The following is a 13915-nucleotide window of genomic DNA, read 5'->3' as shown; positions in this document are numbered from 1 at the left end:
GGTTATCTTGAGGAGTTCAGCTATGACTCAGGGTGTGTATTTGAAGCTCATATCGATATAACATGCAGTCAAAGCGTTCGTGGCGTTATACTATGAAAATAAGTCTTTCGTTAAAGGTTTTTATTTCGTATCTCATCTATAAATGAAACACACATACCTCATGGTTTATTATTAGCCACAGGCGGCGGAGAACTTCGACTTTAATGTGGGCTTTGAGCCTCACAAACACCGCAGGGTCATACTGCGGTGTATTTAGTGTGTTGCTGCTGGAAGTCTTAAAAGCTTTTGGACCATTTGGACTGCTTTTCCTGACTCTTATTAAATCCTGAGCTAAATTACTCTGTCAAATCTGATTCCCCATTTGGATAAAATATGACCAAACACTTTGCAAGCACTTACAAGTGAATGCAGAAATGAATGAACGAATAAATAAATAAATAAATAACCCAGGGTAGCGCTCTGAGCTTTCTGACACATAACAGTTTTGTTTATAGGACTGTATAGAGCTGAAAGCATTGTCATAAATCATTTTTATCCAGGGATCGGAAATACGGTGATGGAAAAGGTTTAACAACCCTGAAATCACAGAGAACATGAACCCGGTGCTAAATAAACGATCAAATAATGATATAAATAACGTCTTCCATATATCCAGCATTTATTTTTGTCTCTTGGTCTCTGGACAAGATCATAATTCTGCCTAATTCTGGCTCAGTTTAACAGCTCTCATCTTTGAAAAAATGCCTGCAAGCCAAAACACATGGCGTGTTTGGGTTACTTCCTCCAGCTGAGTCGATTCAGAGTCGAATTCCTATCTGGGCGAAATTGAACCGAACTGGAGTTCACTTGGAAGTGGACCAAGACCAGCTCAAGTAGACACTTTCGGACCAGACTGTGATCGTGGCGTTCTCACCTGCCTAAAGAACTGTATGTGAAAGCACCCTATGAATTTCAGGGGATGGGGAACCAGAGAGTCGACTCAAGAATCAATTAGACAAATAGATCAAGCAGCCGGTAATCAGATGATCGCTACAGAACTGAAAATCCGAATGAAAACACGGTTAATATCAGTCACTCATCTCAAAAAGCCAATCTCCACCACCATTACATACATTACGTATCTCCAGCGACAGGACACAGACTGACACACACACGTTTCGCTTCATCTGTCGTTCTCCGACCGTCAGGTTCGGATACCGTGTCGCCGAAAAAGCGACTCTGACATATTTGCAGAAAGTCTGTTCGACGTTTCTCTCTCTGGAGGTCATGAACTCATTCACACTCCCTTCATTTTGGATAGGAAAACGGGTGAAAAGTGGTACAGGAAGTGCCACTCTGGCCTGCAGTAAAGATTCTCCAACATCTCCCGAAAAAAAAAAAAAGCAGTGTAGATCCAGCAGCAGACCTTAATCGTTTCATCCATTCTAAAAAAAAAAAACACAAAACAATTCTTTCTTTCACTCCTTTTACTTTGGTCTTGTTTGTTTTGTTTTGTTTTGTTTTTTTTTTAAATGAAAGCAGCCATATTGGGTATATTTACACCTATAGGAAAGAGTTGTGATGAGGCGTTGTGAAATCAAAACCCGAGAGCCTGACTGCCCGAAATGAAAAAGGACCACGTGACCCACTGCTACATTTTTTTTTTTCTCCCCCAACCTTTCTTTCACTAAATAATGGCACACTTTTATATGCTAAGAGCAGCGGTGACACATATTGTACTTTTGGATCTCTTAGAATTACTAATACATTCCCACTGCTCAGTCAATTCAGATATTTAACGCAGAAGTGAATCTCCGTGTTTGTAGTTGTGACGTTAATTGCTGATTGAGCCTGTTCATACTCCCACTGTCATATGGCGAGAACATTATTAAAAGGATGTTTTGATGAAAGCTTACCAGTAGCCCCACGGTCTGAATGAAAAGATCTGCACCAGACCCCGCTCTTGTATACATGCCCAACACGGCTGAGATGTCCATTCTGGTAAAAACTTTAATGAGGAGTAATTGAATCAGGTTATAGCTCATTGTGCTGCTCTCATAAATCCTGTCCACTCTCTGCACGTGAGCACCGAACTGATCGCAATAATAATGTGCCACTGAGTCCAAGTACATCCAGACGCACTGATTTATTAGAAATGATCGCCAGATAGACGAATAGGACGTTTAGCTGAATTTCGGTGCTTTAATTCTTTAAAGAGACCGAGACAGAGCGATTGGGTTTGTAGAAGCTAAGCTGTATACGGTCCAGGACTTACGTAATAATAAAAAAATACATAAAAGATTGTTGGATTTCAGCCAAATATGCCGAGTAATGAGAGGAATGTATGATTCATGCTCACCTTCCAGGAGAAAAAAAAATAAATAAAACTATTGCTGAAAAACTATTTCCCATGATTTATGGCCAAGGTCTAGTCATATGAACAAATACATGCTTGCATGTTCTACCCATGCCCCGGGGGTTTCCTCCAGGTACTCCAGTTTCCTCCCCGAGTCCAAAGACTAGGCTGGTTGCACATCGCCCACACTGTAGCCTGTTTCCATTTTCTCCACATTTTCCAAATTCACCCTTTGGTTTTGATCAATGTTCCTGTTTCTTTAATAAACTCTATCCTGCACTCACACATCTCATGTCTGCGCATCACTGTTACCATGAGTTGAAATAGAGGGTGGGTTGTCAAAGATCAACAACAACAACCGCTCTCTTCTATACATACCACGTTTGGCAAATTGTCTAAAGAGCTCCAGCAGCAAGTGTCATCTTTGATAAGTGAAATAATTACGACATAAACCCTTCTTAGTGTCAGGATCTTTTGCTCTAATGTTTGTTGTATTTCTTCTCCCGAGAAGTCTCCCGGTAGGATCTCGTTGCTCATAGGCAAGGCTTTGATTTGTCCTACAACCATTCGGAATAGTTAAGAAGAGGTCGTATGGTCTTGTGACCATTTTGGGTCTCTTTTTTCCAGTGCCTTTGTTCATTTAAGTACCCATTAGCTGCTGCCGGTGGTTGCAACGAAACCATTCTCACTTCAGCTTTCCATCAACGACTCAGAAGGGACGTTGTTATACAGCTGGCCTGCAGAGTCATTCCACCTTAGATGGCCTCATGGACTTAGCAATCCATCTAAACAAGTTGCTAGAGCAGAGATTAAAATTTGCCCTTAATGCCAGAGACGGCAATAAAGCAGGATTTTTACAACCGGGAGGTGATGTCCCATGCACTATCACGCAGTGTCCCATACACCCCAGGATAGGAAAGACTCATTGAGGGGGAAAGTCCGCAGCTGATTCACTGGAGTATTACAACCTAGCTCTACCACAGCATGGATTATTCTTGTTATGTTGCATAATTTAGACGCTACGCTTGTTATTTCAGCGCTCATCGACAGCAAGGCATTTGGGAAATTCATAGTTCTTCATAGATCGGAATGAATGTATGAGCCTTGGACAGCAGATCATTAAGGAGTGGACTCATCATTCAGCGTAATACCTCCCTTTCTCTAGACACAACTGCTGAGAGGATCTCTCTGCTCATTATGCCAACTCCTGACTATCCTACAACCCTGGGACTTCACCAACGCCAAGTGCACATTCTGTATCCTCTTGGAAAGAACACAAAACCCCAGTGTTCCCATGTTTCCCAAAGTGGCTGAGGGACTTGACAGTATCTTTCAGGGAACTTCAACAGGAAGGGTGTCGGCACTAGGTCTGTGCTCATTCAAATCTCTTACGCTTCCCGGTTTGAAGAATTGTACAGCTCATCTCAGGGAGATCTTTATTCATTTATTTTATTTCATTTTATTTTATTTTCTCTTTGAATTTATTGATTCATTTTCATGTGATTCATTTTCATGTGATTCATTTACATGTGATTCATTTACCGATTCGCTTCTCTTTAAAACCAGTATCTTAGGGAGATCTTAACTTTAAGGAGTGTGTCATCATCAGTGAATTACACTGACATCAGTCCTATATGAGTCACTGACATTTGAGTTTTATCTGGTACCAAACTGTCTCAACGTCGGCAGAGAGTCTGAACGACACCCACCGAAGAAGTTTGTGAACTTGGAAAAGTAGAGTGTACTAAATTCACACTTCAACTGAGTTGAAAGAGTTTCCTCCACGAGTCAACACTCATGGCTAGTCAATAGCATTTGTACCGTGGCCTATGCTGAGTTTTGTTTAAAAATAAATAAATAAATAAAACCCCACCTATTAAAGTTTCCCAAGTCTTTTCAAACTCTCCAGATGGAGGTGGACATATTGTGAGTCGGTGTATTTGCTGAAGCAGCGTGTCTCTAGAAGTCAGTGATTCAGAGCTCTCATGACTCAGACGGTGTGAATTAGAGGTGCAGTTTAGCTGTACTGGCCAGAATCTCACACTGAACCATGCTGCGTGTTCACCGATTAATATTCAGTGATGGATATGGAAGTGGCGAATGGATTTTCATGTCACGGGTACAGTATATATACAGTAAACACATTTGTTCAAAAAAAGTACCGGTGTATTCTGTTAATGCAAGCTATTACTATAACAGCTAACGATCTGGAATTGATTCGTACTGAACCATTTTTATTATTATTATGATTATTAATGATCAGCAACCTTTCAAATGTCAGCATTCTCGAACGCTGAACCGATCAATCCTGAGCTCGGCGTAATGTCTGTATAGAGATTTATCATGTTCTCCCTGGTACAGTAGGTGGACGGGTTAAGCTGAATTGGCCCGAGGTGTGAATGAGTGTCTGAATATGTGTGTTCCCCAAGTTGGTGTCCCATCCAGGCTATATTTCTGTCTCACCCCCGGTGTTCTCAGTGTTCTGATCCGCCATGACCTTGACCAGGATCAATCAGTTACCAACCATGAACGAATGAATAAATATTGCCAGTTACGCACATGGCAGATGGCAGGAGCCTTGGCCTCCCTTCAGGGTGGGACACTGTTACCATGTTTTCCGTCGAGTGGCCGTGGTTCATTAGAGAAGCGAAGCATACTGGGGAAAATCATCAATACCGTCCTCAATTTGTCAAATCCGCCACGGCCGTTTTCAGGCTCATATTACTCAACGTGAGCATTCGTGAGGATTATTTATTGAGTAATAATTCAACGTGATCCTCCTGGGCAGTCACTAAGGGGACACAGATTTGCATCAACACATTCATAACAGATAACTGCTTGCCCTGCAACTAAATAATTATGTTATGTTTCTGAGTTTTCAGGAAACTCCACCATGCTACAAAAACACTGCAAACAGATGTAACCCTTCCAGCACGCTGTAGACATCGCATGTAGGTAGCACTTTCCGCCCCATCTCTGTCTGATCTGATTTAAGCCTTCATGATTTTCTTCACACACAAATCAAGAGGCTTGTCTGTTTGTTTAGTGCTCTGTTCGAGGAGAAACGACCTTCTTCTGGAAGGCTCCCTCTGATATGCTCTATGACAATCCAGGAGTAGAACCACTCTTCCTCCAAACAAACAGGAGACAGTTTAGGTGCTTTTTGGCACCTTGCAAGGATGCCCCCTGGCCGCCTCATTTTAGAGCTGTATCAGGCACGTCCCATTCGACAGGGACTCCATGGCAGGTCCAGAACCTGCTGGAGAGATTAGGTCTCACAGTCGGCTTGGAAACATTTGGGAATCCCCAAAGATGATGTCCGGATTGATCTTCTCAGACTGCTGCGACCCCAACCACCGTGAAAGATGAGTAATGAATTCTCAAACAAAGTATTACGATGTCACCCCCCCCCCCCCCGCCCCCCCCATCCATTACATGCTTAAAGTTTCATGATTTCCTAAAAATGCCGACGACTAACGAATTCCTTTAAAGCAGAGGGAGGCGAACACTGTAAGCAGCATATATCGAACATATAAAGTACTACCAAATGATCATTGATTTGTTCTCCCTGCTGGATTCCTTTAATCTTCCTCGGTTTTGCTGAATTGAAGTCCTTCATCTTTCATATGAATGCTTAAAAAATAAAAATAAATAAATAAATCAAAGCAAGACGGGCTCAGGTTACCGGAGCACAGGTAATAGGATCCGTTCAGGATACAGAGGACGAGTGACATCAAAGACAGGATCTGTGCATCCGCTGTCTCTTTTCTAATCCGTCCATCTGATGTGTCTATCCACCGAGTTTCACGTCCTCTCTATAGGACACGTCTCTGCCTTATCGCTCTGCCATGACCTTCTTTGTGGAGGTAGAGCTTTAAAGAGGAGCCTCGTTCATTTTGTCACACCTAGCAGGATAAAACACTTAGCACTCCTGCTGGTGTTAGCTTTTGCCCCATGTGGTCAATCCATGTGGTTATACAAACAGTAACACAGAGCTGAGTCACAATTTGAGTCGAGCTTTATTTACATCCAGACCGATGAGGTCCAATGCACCAATGTTCTCTTCCTCTCTTATAAAAGAACTATTGTTGATATTAAATATAATATCACTACAATGCGTAAAAAAAAAAAAAAAGAAATACACCCGTCACTCTGGTGTGCTAAAACCATCTGTTGTGGCTAAAACCAATTTTCGATGTAGCTTAGAATTAACACCTTAACAAAAACCCAGACAAAATCCATCTACAGATGTGTGCTTGTTTAAAATCTACAAAGAAAGGAAACCTCTCAGCCCTTATTATTATTATTCCCCCCCCCCCCCCGTTATTCTGCATCTCAGTGTGAACAGCATTCAAGTCTTTGTGTGTGAAACAAAAGCTAATGCGCACCTTTGTGTTGTTTTTACCTGTTCCATTGTGAACGGTCCACTTTTACCGCGCGGTGTTAATGAACAGCGAGCCGGTGTTGTCGCTGCCGTCCCATTTGGCAACACTTCCATCTGTTCAGGTCTAATCGCATGAATTATTTCTTCTTTCGTTATAAATGTACACCCCACCCACCAGGTTTGTCACCGAGCGTTTTCTTTTCATCTCTTTTCTTTTCATTTCAGAAGAAAATAGAAAAGTACAGCTCGTTCTGAACTCCCAAACTCAGATTCTCAAAAATCGAACTAACGGAGCAGTGGCGGAATTTCATTCGGAGAGCGTGATGTTTTTTTTTTTTTTAAGTTGACAGCGCAGCTTTGTTACCCGTCATCTCTGCTCTGGCATCGGCTGTGACCTTTCACGAGCCATGAATCCAACACTGCTGGTCCAGATGTGTTAAAATGCTTAGTTTTTCATCCTTACGTACAGGATGGACTGTGATATAGTACGTAGTATAATGTGTATGCGTCGATATTTACAGCTATGCTATTAGAGGAACATGAAGGTTGAAGGAATAGACAGTTTATTAGACAGGGGGAGTGGTGGTTTAGTGGTTAAGGCACTGGGTTACTGATCAGAAAGTCAGGGATTCAAACCCCAACGCTGCCACTGTTGGGCCCTTGAGCAAGGCCCTTAACCCTCTCTGCTCCAGGGGGCGCCATATCACGTCTGACCCTGCGCTCTGTAATTTTGTAGTAATTTTGCATCTATATGTTCTTTTGTTTGTTTGTTTTTCAGACCGTTGTGTTTAAAAAGATGTGATTCTGTGAAACAGTCACAGTGAAAAGCTACAAAATGGGAAAAAGACAGTAAACCTGCACTCATATTTGGTTTGAATAGAGCATTTGACTTGTGCTCCTGATACAGGTGAAGCCTCAGCCTGGATTCGAAACGGATCCGTGTAAACGGGAAACGAACATGACCGAAGAGTAGAAAGTAGGAGTAGAAAAATAGTTATTCACAGGAACTACAGGAGATGAAACTGATGGAGGCTCCAGATTTCTGTCTCACCTGCCGTTCTCATTCAGTTCGAGTGATACATCTAATGAGGGCACATCATCAGTCATGTAACTTGAGTGATCTTGGGAGATCTTGTGGTGTTGTCAGCTCTTTAAACCCAGCTAAGGTCGATCGGGTCTCAGCTTGTGCTAAATATTTCCCAAAGATTCAGAGCACCAGAGTCACGTGGAGGTTCTTTTACTTCCTCAATGTTACTGGTGATGGACCAGGTTCTTTCTCCTGTGATACTGAGGGCGGAGTCGGTTCTGCAGAAGGACCATCCTGCAAATCCCCTATGTACATCTTACCTCCATGGTCAAAAACCAAGCCTTTCAACCTTGCCCATGACTTTCATTGACCGGGTCTTCATATGGCACTTTCATCTACACTTTCAAACACTTCATCGTATACACCGTGTGTATATTACAGGCCTGAGGGAACTGGTGTCTCATGAAACATTCGTGCAATACGAAGATTATGTAAACCTTCAATATGTAGCCAGCAAATTTGCTGAAAAATTCATTTTCTTGTTTAGTCCTGTTAGATCAGTTAACTAGACTAATGAGTTGCAGATCACAGCTGATTACTGAACATTTACCATGCTGTTCTCTGCTGCTCCTTTGAGAGTGGAGTGTGAACCCCCCAGAGAGGGGAGGGAGGGGAGATGTGTGTTTATTTAAAGAGCCTAATGAAGCTAATTGATAAATTAGCACTGTCATTGATTTGGTATTGACTGGAGGCTCCGGTGTCTGTCTGGACTCGAGAGTGAAAGGAGTTCTTTAATGAGAGGAGGTGATTCTGTGGGGGAATCTAAAGCTCAGCTGCCATTATCATTCGGTTCAAGTGATGCATATAATGAGGGCACATCATCAATCATGTAACTTGGGAGATCTTGTGGTGTTGTCAGCTCTTTAAACCCAGCTGAGGTTGATTAGGTCTCAGCTTGTGCTAAATATTTCCCAAAGATCCAGAGCGCCAGAGCCACGTGGAGGCTCTTTTACTTCCTCCATGTTGCTGGTGATGGACCACCTTTTACTACTGTGATGCTGAGGGCAGAGTCGGTTCTGCAAAGCCTCTATATCTGACCTCCATGGTCAAGAACCATACCTTTTAACCTTGTCTATGACTTTCATTGGCCAGGTCCTCTTATAATTGGCACCCTGTCCAGGGTGTACCCCGCCTTGTGCCCGATGCTCCCTGGGATAGGCTCCAGGTTCCTCGTGACCCTGAAAAGGATAAAGCGGTATAGAAGATGTATGGATGGATGGATGGAGGTCTTCTTATATCACTCTCTTTCGTTCGAGTGCCTCCCCCATACTATCTTCCCATTTTCCTTCCAGTTTCTAAGATTAAAAGAAGATCGTGTCTGAGAACTCCAATAGCGGCTTTACACAGTCTTGCATTTCTGCAATTATTGATCCGCTACATATGGTTTCCACAATTGTCTCGAGTACCTGATTATGCCACTGCTGACATCGGCTTTCCACAACCAACTCTCGACAGCCACTCAGGATGTGCTTGAAGGGGCCACTATTCCTAGAAAAGTGGACATGTTGGTGTATCCAGTAAGCCTCAGCAGGGAAAGCTGGAAGTTCTGAGGAGAACATCATGGACTGCCTGGACCAAGTCTAGTCCACTCGACGTTCTTCCCAACAGCATGCTCCGAATCTTATCCAGGCTCCTTGCTGTGTCCTCCTCATTGCTCTGATTGAACTCTTGCATTGGAGACATTAGGTTTTGATTGGCTCTCAATACTCCCGCACCCGTCACTCACTGATGAGCAGCGCCCACAGGATGTTTGTAAAAATACCGTGCCGGTATAAATCTATACCCTGAATATCCCTGGAACATCCTTTTGAGATCCTTTAATCATCTTGCAGGTGGTCTTAAATAATCTTGAGTGTCTGACTTTTAAGAGACGGCAGAAATTCATGTCTCTCTGGAGGAGAAACAGAACCGTAATGATACCCTTCAGCAAACCATGGACCATGAGTGTGCGCAGGTTCGAATGACATTCTGGGCTTCCGGGATCCGTCTGCCTCCAGTCACGGACTCGTTCACGACTGTTTGTAGGTGCAGAATTACATGTGAGCGGTATAACTTCTTGGGTGAAAGGGGAATGGTGTAATAACTATGTTAATTTAAACCTCGATAAAAGCATTCACACAAAAGTCATCTTACAGCAACACCTCTATTAATAGGCCTTCTTCTAAATCACACTCTATCAGAGAGTGTAAATTAACCTGTCTTTTCTGAGTTCCCTGCTCTGTGTGTGTGTGTGTGTGTGTGTCTCTGTGTGTGTTTAGTTACATCCCCTTTAACCCTGGTTGCCTGGCTCACTGACATCTAATTCAATAATAGTCATTTATCCTGGATGTGTGTGTGTGTGTGTGTGCGTTCGTGTGTGTGTGTGTGTCTATGGTGTTATGCAGCACTCACTCTGGCCAGCATAGCAATAAAAATCAGGCCATAACAATAACCAGCCTCAGAATGGCAATGAACTGCTGAAAGGACTTAAGCATTGCTACCGGGATTAAGAGAGACAGGAACATGCATAGGGGGGAAAAAAGGCTTCTGGGTAATAAAATTCAGGTCTGACCTCCAATAAGGAGGTTTGCCTTCATTGCATAAAGAATTGCATAAAGCTGGGTGGTGTATGTCAAAGCAAGGCCGCACGTATATAAGGCAATCTCTATGATGTCATCTCTTGATATCAGTTGCACATGAACATTTAATTCCTTTCTTTATCTATCTATGAAGTGAATAAGTATTATTTGGACTGAAACTAATCAGCGTGTGCCTGCCGAAGCCGGAAGTCCACTTCTAAACTCTTATCTAATAGCACATTTATCATTATCGTTGTCCCGATGTTTGGTACGTTCCAAGGTTAAGCCCTGTCTCCTCCCATGAATCGTGTTATTAATTCTCTCCGACTCTCATCGCGTCTCCGGGATGCCTCGTCTGCACCTCGGCCTCCACGGAAGACAAATGAAATGCTGCGGCATGAGAAAAGCACTCAGAATTCCCCCGCTGTTGCGATTAACGTTCAGCGCCCATGAAAACGTGTGCTGGCCCCAATGCATCATCCCGTGCCGTGTGATTGTAGAGCGGCACGCACATAAAAAAATAAAAAAATAAAACAAATCACTGCCCTTCTTTGCATTTAAAGTTGTTTTCTAAAGGTACCTGTAAATGCCATCTCTTCTGGCCATTATTGATTTCATCCCCGAACTTCAACTACTAAAGCACTTTGAGATAATTCCCATAATAAACGCAATAGCTGCGCGCTATTTCTAAATCACTATTTTTAATCGCGTAAACCTACAGGATGTACGATTTTGGACGTTCATCCTTTCTGACAGTAAAAAAGACGCTCCTCCTCTACTACATAAAGCAATCTTATAACGATAGGAACATCCATCCATCCATCCATCCATCCATCCATCTGGTATTTTCTATACCGCTTATCCGACACAGGGTCATGGGAAGCGTGGAGCCTATCACAGGGGACTCAGGGCACAAGACAGGGGACACACTGGATGGGGTGCCAACTCATCGCCGGACACAATCGCACACACATTCACACACTACAATTCAGACTATTCAGTCTTTGGGGGAGGAAACTGGAGTACCCGGAGCAAGTGGAGAGCAGAGGCAAGTGGAGAATACGCAGGCTCCGCACACACAAGGTCAGAGGCTAGTGCGCTAATCGCTAATCATGCCCTGCATGATAGGAACAACTGAGAATATATTATAACCGAATCCTGGAACGTCTTTCTCCTCATCCCGACAGATTTACACAAACGTAATGTGTTTGTTGACTGGCTGAAAATGGATCATTGATTTCTCGGTCGTTCATTTGTACAGAATACGGAGTGGAAGCGATGCCGTCGCACCCAACCGCGACGAGCTGTTCTTGCAGATTTTATATCATAGCTTTTCAGTATTACGGCAATTTCACTCGTCGCTATAAAGAGATAACACGGTCCGCCACAGTCCGGCTTCTTTAACAGCTTGGAAAATGAATGAGAATGAATAACAACACGGCACGGTCCTGTACTTTCCTGACCTGATGGAAATCAGTATCCAAAAATGTCAAACCCTTTATAAACGAGAGAGACCTGCACGTCGCTGAGGGGGGAGTGTTTGTGAAGCTACACAGACTAGAGCCGTTGTAGGTGACCTGTTTACGACGGTGATCATTAGTACGTGCGCCTGTGATGCGCTGCGCCGCTGAATAATGAACGCGTCGACCTGGCAACCCTTAGAGGAGATCTAATCCCATTATAGAGTCTGGAAGGCCTTGCTGCAGGGAACTAATATCATTTTACAAGTTCTTGAGGTGGAAATAAAAACGGTGAAAGAAAAAAAAAAAGTCTTAATTAAATCTGTAATAATAGGTCTGTCTCAAAGAAGATAAAGTTCTGTAATTAAAAATTTTTTTTTTTTTTTTTAAAAAGGCTCCTCTGAATGAGAAGAAGCTTAATGAAGTCTCATTTCACACATCACATGTAAGAGGATAAATATTAGACGGGATGAGCGGATGAACGGGAGGAACAATTTAAACCCACACAGAGACAGAGAGCGACACGGTCTTTGTAGGGACACTTAAAGGCGTCTTTTCCTCTTTCATCAAAGGCTGCGTGTGGATCTTATTCTCCAGAGGTTTGACGCGCCTCGGATAAAAAACCTTAATGAACTTTCTTTTACTTTCACGCTATCCGAGTCTGGTTCCTCTCAAGGTTTCTTCCTCATATCGTCTTAGGGAGATTTTCCTTGGCTAGTGCTCCACATATCTCTGTAGCAGATTGTTTAAGGGGCGGGGCATACGCGTTCTACAGAGTATTTCATTGCACAAGTACAGAATAAGGTCCGGAAATGAGACTTTCTCGTTAAAAATATGTCATTTTTTCCACATTTTTTGCAACGAAAAGGAGAAATAATCGACAGGGAGGATTTGATAAGAACAGGGACCCAACATCAGATCTTCACCTGCAGCCTTAATTCAGTTGAGATCATATTAAAGGGGTCATTTAGGTGAAAATGCCCCGCTAGTGTCCATTTATTTATTTATTTTTTACATTTTTTTAAGTAAAACTTTTAGAAACGTATATCCTCGGAAATAACAAACTGTTCTGACTTTTAACAGGCAGTTTATGGAGAAGCTCCTCGTGCGGTACATTTCACCTGGCGTCGGTCGGCGTAAACGTCCGTGATGGTCCACTCATCTTTGTCTGATCTTGGCGTGATAAAAATGTCTGATCCGAAGCCTGTTCGAGAGATTAAGGCTCCTGTAATCCTCGGTGACATGGTATTATAAAGCCTGTGACTGATAGAGCTCGGTAAGTGCTTTTGAATTGCAACAGCTCTGTGCTAAAGCGTCCTACAGACGTGCGCACATGCTGAATGAACGGAGCGCCTGTCCTGCACAGTGACATATCTATCGTACGAGGTCACGGTCAGACATTCGCCCTGATGGAAAAACAAATAAATAAATAAATGAATAAAAAGATTTCCGAGCTGGTACAGTGAAGGACAATGAAAATGAAATCCAACAGAGCTCCATATGTGCAGAGTGCTCCTCGGAGAACTGTTCCGAAGCTCTGTCGCGATGATGGAATTTATTCGGAGGAAGAAGAAAAAAAAAGCAGTCGGGTTGAAAAGAAGGAAATAAAAAGGAAAAGGGAAGGAAAAAAGGAAATGAAAAGAGCGTGTTTACTGAAACGATGTTTTCTGGGTCGGAACGCAGTCATATTTCATGACGCTCCTTTTTTGCCTCTATCAGATCTCTTACACCAGGTGCTCCGTCTGACTTCAGACTCACAGATCAAAATGCTGAGTCATCGCCATGAGTGAATATCTTTCTTTCTTTCTTTCTGTTTGTTTGGAGGGTGGGAGGGAAAAAAAAACGATTGAAGCCTTACTGTACTCCTCCTAAATGATAACGAGTCTTTATTGATCGCGTATACGTTACAGCAGAGTGAAATTCTTTTCTTCACATACCCCAGCGTATTAGGAAGTTGGCGTCAGAGTGCAGGGTCAGCCGTGATTCAGCGCCCCCTGGAGCAGAAAGGGTTAATGACCTTGCTCAAGGGCCCAACAGCGGCAGCTTGGCAGTGCTAGGGCTTGAACCCCTGACCTTCTGATCAGTAACCCC

General features: G+C 43.1%; 1 protein-coding gene across 1 annotated transcript in view; it reads right to left on the bottom strand.

Moving 5' to 3' along the window:
• The window catches only part of chst8 (carbohydrate (N-acetylgalactosamine 4-0) sulfotransferase 8), an 82298-nt gene that overhangs the window by 16371 nt on the left and 52012 nt on the right, over positions 1-13915 (bottom strand). The window lies entirely within an intron of this gene.

Source organism: Ictalurus punctatus, chromosome 4 (genome assembly GCF_001660625.3).
Source record: "Ictalurus punctatus breed USDA103 chromosome 4, Coco_2.0, whole genome shotgun sequence".
Lineage (NCBI taxonomy): Eukaryota > Metazoa > Chordata > Actinopteri > Siluriformes > Ictaluridae > Ictalurus > Ictalurus punctatus.
The sequence above is the reverse complement of the archived record's forward strand: the minus strand, read 5'-3'. Positions and strand labels throughout refer to the sequence as shown.